At 38.5% G+C, this 9,919-nt stretch overlaps 1 pseudogene across 1 annotated transcript; it reads left to right on the top strand.

The window, feature by feature from the left end:
- The first annotated feature begins 3,911 nt into the window (after positions 1-3,911).
- LOC308372296 lies at positions 3,912-9,702 on the top strand (annotated as a pseudogene). The gene is made up of 6 exons: positions 3,912-5,898; positions 6,054-6,128; positions 6,240-6,632; positions 6,721-6,849; positions 7,036-7,289; positions 9,634-9,702. The product of its transcript is annotated as an uncharacterized misc_RNA (transcript).
- Positions 9,703-9,919: the final 217 nt, after the last annotated feature.

Here is a 9,919-nt window from a genome sequence, read left to right as displayed (position 1 = left end):
AGAATTTAGACCATGTGATCTTTTTATGTGAGTGGTCTAAGTATCTTCACCACAATCATCCTTTTTGAATGTAAGGTGTAGAGTAAAGGTTTGCCTGTGTGTGTTGGTGAAATTGTAGACAACATTTATTCTTTGTAGTGTGACTCCAAAGGTGGACTAACTAACGATACAAGTTTTAAGTTTGAATGGAAACAATTGAAAACCATTATTTGATTAATGTTTGAATAGCTTTTGCTTATTTGATGGACGCCTTTCAGTTGAGTGGTTCCCCCTCACACACTCTGCTTAGGGCTAGTGCTTTATGAACCTCTAAAGAAGTTGACTGACATCTCAGTATTTGTGCAATATTGCCTAGAAATACAGTGATGCACCAGTGTGACGGAGTCCAGGAATGCGCTTGATTTCCTTAAGGGCAGAGAGCAAGGCCACCACACAATCTCCCACTAGCAGCACTGATGGCTTTGTCTCATGTAGCAGTAGCTTTATCATTTAGGCTTGGTTCAAAACAGCAGTCTTTCTATGGATATGGCTTAGAGGTGCCCTCATACTCCTCGGGTCAGTAGTGTGTGTATTCCCATGATTACTTTCTGCCGCTTTAATGGGCTTGGTGTGCTTTGTTCATTACACATGCTTTTGGTCTGGTCAAGCAAGCTTGAAGGTAACCCCTCAACTGAAAAGCTTGCACTGTGCTGCCATTGAAGAGTACTGTATAGTGTGCATTTCCATGGCAGAAGGGAGGCTCAAGATGTATTAGAACAGCCATTCGATCATTTTATCAGCGTAGGGTAGCTAGAAGTTGTTTTAGAATAGACTTTTCTCCGTGCATTTTACAGTAGCCCTCTGTAGAATTAGTTGGGTTTTTGTTTTTTTCAGATGTAGGATTTTATTTTCTAAGTTATGCTGTTGTGAGTTTTTTTCCATACCTTAACAGGGAAAAGATTTAAGCTACCGTATCAAGGAATATGTTAAAATGTGCCTTTTGATTTTAAGAAAAAAATGTGTACACTGGAAAAAAAAATATGGTGTATTGTTATATTATGTGTCAGCTTTGTTTTGTTGTTTTGATGGAAGTGTGGGCACAATTATAGAGGTAAGGTTTATATTCAGCTTTTGGATTGTTGGGTGCTTGAAGTATAGAATTATTTTGTGAATGTGTGTGTGTGTGTGTGTGTGTGTGTAAGGTTATATGTGTGTTTGTGTGTGACTCGTGTGTAGGTAAATTGATTGTACAACACCATTGTTTGCTGACCATGTGAGGTTACAGTAGCAGTGAAAGAGAGTAATTCACAAGGACTCGTTTAATGGCTACAAAATTAACCAGACGGTCCAGGTTGCTCTGATTTGAAAGGCCAGTTGGAAGTTTTATGTTATGTTTATGTTTTTCATATGTACAGTAGACTGGTAGTTATATTTTAGTGCACTCGTTGACAAGTGTGTTGCCTTTTTCTTGAGCAAAAGCAAATTTCCTCTATTTTTTAAACTTTCCAATAAGCTAATTATTCTGTTACATACTACAGTATAGTACCGTGAAGAGTGGGCAAAAGAGTGTGCGATTCATAACCATTCCAGCTTGGTATTCATATGCTCTCCAGTTTTCCATACATCATTTTCATGCTTTATATAATCCATCTAATTAACCAAGTCAATGCACACTTAATAAGCATACAATTGCATTCAGTGATAACTGGAAAGCTAAATATTTTTCATAGTGATTGATGCAGTGATAATCTCAAATTGCTGGTAGTTTGCACGATAATCTCTCTGTTGGGGATAATAAGACACTAACAGCCCCACACATACACTACAGTGAGCTTTTTTCACAAGTATTTTCATACAGTTTGACTATGCTGCTGTGCGTATATACACATGAATACCGAATTGCCAGCTCCCTTAACTGATCTCAGCAGTAAAAATAAGCCTTTATTTGATCCCCTCTGAATATCACTTGTATATAAGGACTGTAAATTAAGTTATTGCTCTACATGTATATAAAATAAGTGCATGGGAATATCTTACCTATCCTTTTGCCCACCAAAGAGAAGTTATACAAATGCTGACTTTCCCCCTCATTGCTTGACTGTTAAAACATTGTAAAAAGTCTGTTTACCAAGCAAATCTAAAGAGTCTACCCACATTCTGTCATTGTCTATGTGATGTAACTTTTGCTTTTGAACTTCAAAAGGTTCAACACCAATAAAATAAAAGTTGAGTGAATGGCCTTTGTCTTTTACTTTTAGCCATTTCCCCAACTTTGTTGTGATGTAAAATATACAAATACCTTATTTTGATTTAAAAGAAATGTAATTAAATGCTGTATCTCAGAAAAACAAAGCAGGAATAAGAGATGTATTATATTTTTTATAAAACTTAACATAGCTGTTATACAGTTGCTCATTGATTTAAGTTATACATAGGGGAAAAAATCCTTGTACTATTGGTTGGAGACTTCCCACAGTGGCCATTCCCTACCTAACCAATAAAACAACTGCGCAACCACACCTGTCCAGCAGGATACAACAGCACTCAGCTAACTGGAAACATGCTGTACCCTGGATCCGTAAAGGCACTCCTTCACAGTACAACATGCGCTGTCTGTAGTCTGTCTACATGTGCTAAACACAACAACATGACTGCCCAGCCATATCAGGTAGCCATAACGTATTCTATGACGTGGACTGGTTGGACATCTGTTGTGCGGACATCTTATTTTGAAGATGCCTGAAAAAGGAAATTGCTATACCACCAAAGTGCTTAACGTGTCTGTTCTCACCTCTTTAGTTTACTTATCTTAAGTCACAAAATCATCGATTTTATAGCATTAGTTGTAATTTTACCTAATTTGATGCTCATAACATACATATATTATCAATGAGTACTGATGAATAATATTCATTCTGAAGATGTTTTAATGTATAAGCATGTTGCTAAGTTAGGATAATGAGCAACGTAAACGAGGCAGCTACCTTCCAATTCGAACGCACTCTTTTGCTTTTATTTATGTGAAGCACAATGTATTGCCATTGTATTGCCACTGTGTATTTATGTGAAGCACATTGCATTACCACGGTGTATGAAATGTGCTTATAAACTTGCCTCGCCTTGCCTTTATGTTATTAAAGTGAATAAGCTAATATTAACATGAACTTTAGATATTATTATTTTTTTACAGCGCTTACTGTTCAGTGGGTCTTAATACTTGTCTGCAGCAGTTATTCTGTGTAAAGGCTGCTGTTAATGTATCTCATTCGTATTGTAAAGCAGATGTGCTTAGCACTACAGCAGTTTAGCAAGTCTATGGAAGATGGGGGTAGCTAAACAGTTGGCATGGCTCTTGGGGAAGCTTTGGCATACTGATGACGCGTCATACACTCTAGGATTCAGTTAGAATTTTAATGACATAACAATACGATGTCACTAGACGCTACTATGACATAATGTCATTGCTGCCCTTTCGAAGAAGGCGAACACAATACAGCACCATTTCAGAATACATGCAGCACTGGTAAGTAGTTAATTTCATACTATACTAACATTTTACAAGATGAACTTAAATTAGTATTGAAGGTCAGACTAAACAACTATTTCCATTACAAGTGTGTTAATATATCCAGATTCTTGCTGCTAGCTCTATCCATTAGTGAGCTAGGGCCTACTTGCATATCTGTCTCACAGCATTCATTATCCAATAGACTATTGGATTCAATAAATTCAATTTGCCTTATTTGGCAGATGCCTTCAAAGGAAACAATGACACATACGTTACAACACAAGGAAATAGTCTGTTCTAATAGTAATAGTATCTTATAGTGGTGTTCTGAACAGTCTCTACTCTAACACAACTGAAACTAGCTCTATGGTAATCTTTTCTATCTACAGTTTCTGTTAATCCCTCTGTTAAAACACAACGTGACATGATGGATAACGGTAGCAGAGAAGTGTTATGGAAGGAAGGGCTGGACACAGGACTGTTACAGGAGCGAATTGGAATACAGAAGGAACAGACGTTGGATTGGATTGAAATAAAAAATATGTTGTGGGACAGTTGGAAAAAACAGGGAAAACATGGGTTTCTATATGAAGAGAACACCATGCCAACCATGGACAAGCCTAAAGTAGAGAAAGAGCCTCAAAGAAAAGACCTTCAAGCTAAGTTTTATGAGGACAAGGAGGATAGATGGATGGAAACCTCTCAACTTTTGCAGGCTACGGAAATGAAAGAACGGATGACAGGAGAATTGGACAGGACAAAGCAAGAACTGAGAAGAGAGATGGAGGAGAGGGACAGAGCTAGACTGACAGAGGAGAACAAATATGTTCTTGCCAAACAGGAGATCACACAAGAACATATGTTTGGAATTGCAATTATTTTCGCGATTGCAGCGTTTAAGACCATAAATGAAGACTTTACTCAGAGGGTGAAAACACTGGAGACAGAGAACCTACATCTGAAACAAGTAATAGAGAATTGGAGGGCAAGGGAACTCCAAGAGAGAGACTTAGAGAAATCAACCCGAATGGTGGAGATAAAAAATATGATTAAAATGATGGAATATTACAGAGAGAGACATGAAAAAGAGATGGCCCGAATGGCCAATGTTCAAATGAAAGAGGAACGAAGACAAGAGGAGGTCAAGTTGGATGTCAAAGATAAAAAGAATCTGTTGGAGGACAAGCAAAAAATTGAAGATGACAGAAAAAGCACAGAAAATCTGGAACAAGAGAGAGCTCAAAAGAAAACAAACAGAGAGAATGAGAAACCAGTGAGGGAAGACCAAAACTTGGTGGAGGAGGAAAGTAATGTTAAAGCCATGGTACATGCAGATGAAATGACAGAAGGTGAAAGTAAGGTATTGGAGGTGGGGAAAGCAGGTGATCAGACTGTGGAAAAGGAGTTTCTGAAAGACCAAGTACAGATAAAGCCCTCTTCTAAGGAAGTTGTAGACTGGACAGACGTCAAGGAAGCTGAGATTGAAGAGGAGATCGAAAATTATGTTTGTGAGGACCATCGGGACATTACAGTGACCAAATCTGTTTTGGAGGACTCCCTGAAGGACTCTAAGACCAGCTCTGCATACTTTCCTCTCAAAGTTTCCTCTCTTGATGAAGCAACAGGAGCAACAAACACGAAGGTTGAGACTAAAGAGCTGATTCAAAATGATGTGGCTGAGTACCATCAGGACATATCTGTGACTGAATCTATTTTTACTGACCCAAAAATTGAGGATGATGATATTTCGCTTAAGGATACTAAGACAAACTCTGCATGCTTCCAACAGATTACAGTTGGCCAACAAACATTGGAAGAGAGAAATGAGAAGGACAAAGGGAAAAATAAACCAGAAGAAGAGAGAAAGAAGATGGAGGAGCAAGTAAAGAAATGGGTGGAAGAGGAAATAAGAAAGGGAGAGATGATCATAATGGAGGAGCAAATGAAGAGAGAGGAAGAGAAAAGAAGGGTGGAGGACGAGAGAAAGGAAGAGGCAGTGAGGTTGGAGATGAACAGAGAGATAATGGAGGAAGAAAAAACGATGATGGATGCAAACAATGACGATAATCTGTTAAGGATTCAGGAGGAGGAGAGAATGAGAGCTGTGGAATTAGAAAAGAGGAACAGAGTGACAGACAAACAGCTAACAGCCACCTGGACAGAAGCAGTACATTTAGAAGTGAAATACTCAGATGATGAGGACTGGAAAGACTCTGAACGTGATAATGAAATCAAGATCCAGACAGATGAGAAGCAGCAGGACCTTGAGAGTGAGTTGGAGGAGAGCATTGATAAAGAACTGAGCCATAGAGAGCTCAGTGACATAGAGAATAAACTGGCAGAGAAAGAGGTTAAGAGAAGCCCAAACTCTATGGCAGAGCAGTCTGGAAAATCATCAGTCCAAGATGGAGGTAAATGCATGGACTGTGTAGTAAAATGTATGTGGTTAGCATATTACAGTGCATTACAGGGGGAAATTAAATTAAGTTTCCTTGAGAAATGAGTATTAACCTGTTTGTTGGGTGTTCGTTTTGAATTAATTATTCTCATTTCATTTTTTCTACAGAACACTTGTGGAGTCCTGAAGTGACAGCACATGCAAACCCACAGTATACTCAATATATGAAGTCACCGTTGCCAGGTATTTTATTAGGAATCTTATATGTGTAGGACATGCTTGACATTTACTTATATTTTTAAATGCAATGATACATCATTTCAATCCCTTTACCTTGTTTAATAACCCAAACAGACATGGTAGAGGAACAGAAGGATGGTGATATGAAGGCAGAAATATTGAGGGGGGAAGAACAAGGGAAGAGAGTTCAAGAAAACAGCCAGAAGACAAAACAGGAGCAAGAGACAATGAAGTTAAATATGGGCAGAGAAAGAATGGAAGATGAGATAAAGATGATGGATGCAGAAAATGATAATGCCAATATGTCAAGGAGAGTGGAAGAGGAGAGTATGAGTGCTCTGGAAGAAGAGGAGAGGAGTAGAGTAAAGGAGGAAGTTGGGACAGAGATGGTGAAAGGACATCCCTCCCCTGCAGAAAAGTTAGAGTCTGATGATAAAGTCTTGAGAGTCCCTGCAGTATGTGAAAAAGAAGGAAAGAAAGGCAAGGAGATCCTGACGGAGGACAAAGGTATGTGTGCTTTTAACAGATACGTACAGTAGATATGTCTATGAAAACTATTATTGTTATTATTAAACTGTTGTCATTCTCTATAAAGAACCTATGGTGAAGCCCGAAAAGACAGCACATGCATGTTCAGAGAATATTCTACTGAAGACACCTTTACAAGGAGGTACTTATTGACAAATCTGTGTTGACAAAACTATACCTGTGAAACGTGTACAGTGTATTAACCTTTAATTGGTGGTGGTGGCTGGTGAATTTCAGTTTCCTGTCAGCTCTGCAAAGTTATCACTAGGTCACCTCCAGCAATTAACACTGTAGAAACTTGTGTTCAAAAGAGATATTGTGAGATGGCTTGTTTTTGCACTGATGTACAAATGATGTGTGTGTTTTAAAATCCTTTAATTAGACATGTGCAAGCATCAGCTAGATGATGGTTCTAATGCAGCAATGGATGAGGAATGCATGAGGAAGCAAAAGAAAAAGGCAAAAGACACAAGAAAAAGAAACATACAGGCTGAAAAAAGGAAATACAACGAGGGGAAAAGATTGGAAATGGACAGGGACACGACGGAGAAAGAGAAAAAGAAGATGGTTGAAGCAAAAGAGAAAGCCAAGCTGATTAGGAGATTGGAGGAGGAGAAAATGAAGGCTTTGGCAGAAGTGATAAAAATGTTGAATGCAAAAAAAGCTATTCGAATGTAAACACTGTTGGAAGGGCCATCTTCCGAATAAGATAATCAGAGACCTAAGACAAATGTCATCATTCCAGATACTCACAGATTCACACAGTATTTCATTTGATCTTCTTTCACATTTTCTTTTTTCAAGTGACAGCTATTTTTGACAATTTGCCTTGAAGACACCCCACACCCTTATAATGAAATAAACAAAAAATAAAGTATGCTTAGGCAAAAAGGTAGTTTTATTGTCATGTTTTAATATGACTAGAACAGAGCATAGAATTAGATAAAGTCAGATGACATTTTACGTACATCCCAATCAAAATCTTATCCAAAAAGGGTCAACCTAGAGCAAATAAATAAATAATAATAAATCAATGAGGATTCAGGAAACATAGTAAAAAGGGCCAGACAAAAGTCTGAATAAACCAGAACACAAGACTTCACAATGACTTCACAAGACCATTGACATGACAAGGTGAGTGGAAGAGTCCATTAGAAAGGAGAGGGGAGCAATGAGTTTCAGTTGCAGTCATGACAGAACCCCTCAGGACAGGCTCTAAAGCTGAAAACCATTCTCCTCAGGTGCTTTTCCACTGGGAACTTCCCAGGTGGAGCAAACATTTATAGGAACAGCCCCCTAATCGGCCCTTTCAGACTTTCTGTTTCCATTGCGGTGTGTAGCCTAATATTCTAACATGAGTGATGTAGCCTAATATTTTGCTCTTTGCTCTCAACGTCAATTCCAATTATATATTTCTCGAGGGGCGACACCAACATTAGACCATTAAAACAGATATTTTCTAGATAATGGTAGGAAATCCTCAAGTTTGAGTCAAGTTGAATTTAGCTATAATGTTGCTAACACTTGAATGTCTTTATGGCAGCTGTAATAACTTAAAGAATATAATTGAACATACCAGCACCACTATAAATAAAGCCTACATTTCAGCTGGCGGTTTGCTAACTAACAGCTCTTTTGTCTTGGAGGTGCACCATGTCGACAGCCTTTGCACCTCCTCCCTGTATGCAGTCTCATCTCCTCCTGAGATGACCCCCACCACGGTTGTATAATCTGCAAATTTAATGATGGAATGGTTCGGGTGGCTGGGGATGCAGTCATGGGTATAGATGGTGTAGAGTAGGGGCTTAACACCGCAGCCCTGTGGGGAGCTGGTGCTGATGCTGAGAGCTGAGAAGAGATGGGATCCTGATCTAACCCTCTGGGAGCGGTCTGTCAGGATTTTTTTATCCAGTAGCAGATTTGTTGTGAAAGCCCTAAGTCCACCAGTTTGGTGACCAGTCTGCTTGGTATGATCGTGTTGAAAGGAGAACTGAAGTCTATAAGAGCAGCCTGGAGTTTTTTTTTTTTTTTAAAGTTGCAAAATGTCCCAAGGGAGAGTTGCTTGTCTAGTGTTTTTGCCTGCTGCGTTGATGATCCTGTTAGGGCTGCAACTAATGATAATTCTAGCAGGTCTATTAAAACTGTGTATGATTGTTGTAATTTATCAAAGTCAAAGTCAAAGTAGCTTTATTTGTCGATTACTTCAAATGTCAAGACATACAAAGTATTCGAAAAAACGTTTCCCACTCTCCTACGGTGAAACAGGCACAACAGAGAGCACATACAAACATACAGACAAGACATTACATAATACAAGTAGAACATACAGATAAACATATAGCAGCATAAGTTACATAAAGTGAGGTTATGAAGTGCAAAAAAAGGGAAATTTGGTACAGTGAGTGGTGTTACCATAAGTGATAAAAGTGCAGAAGCAGATTGTAAAAGACAAACAGCTAACAGCCACCTGGACAGAAGCAGTAGCCTACATTTAGAAGTGAAATACTCAGATGATAATGTTTTCTATGTCATGCCTGTTGCCACTGCTGAGTTGTAGGATTCTGTCAACCTTTAACTGATTAAATGTCTAACAGTTTTACATGGTCTGTCCCTTTAATATTCAGAACTACAAATGCCTCATCGTTAACACATTAAATTGCAATATTAACACATTAAGTAGTAGTTTTTAGACATTTTAATTTACACATAATCAACATTTGATGTGTTGAAATGACACATTTTGTGTGTTAAATTACCTGACACAGTTTGTGTGTTAAAATGGCTGACACATCGATTGTGTAAAACGTGTTGGAATGACACATTTTGTGTGTTAAATCACCTGACACAATTTGTGTGTTAAAATGGCTCACACATTTATTGTGTTAATTTTGACACAACATGTGTTGTCCCTGAGCACACTCATGACATGTGTTAAAATTCTGCACAACATGTGTCATTTTTAACACATCTCTTTTTGCAGTGTAGTTCCCTCTCTGTTCCACGTGTGTACGTGTGGTGTGGAGAGCTGTGGCAATTGCATCTTCTCTAGCCCTGTTTGCTCTGTATGCTAACTGGTCGGGGTCAAAAGTGGGTGGCAGGTTGTTGTGATGTGACTTCAAAACACTTCATGATGATAGGTGTTAGTGCCACTGGTCGGGTTACAAAGTTACTTAGTAGGCTACCAAATTGTATCAATTAGCCTTCACCAGTTTATTAAACTACAAATATGGTCAAAATACATGAAACTGGAACTGTCGCCCTTTTTT

This window comes from Sprattus sprattus (genome assembly GCF_963457725.1).
Source record: "Sprattus sprattus genome assembly, chromosome: 11".
In the NCBI taxonomy this organism is placed as follows: domain Eukaryota; kingdom Metazoa; phylum Chordata; class Actinopteri; order Clupeiformes; family Clupeidae; genus Sprattus; species Sprattus sprattus.
This window is presented reverse-complemented; position numbering and strand designations above follow the sequence as displayed.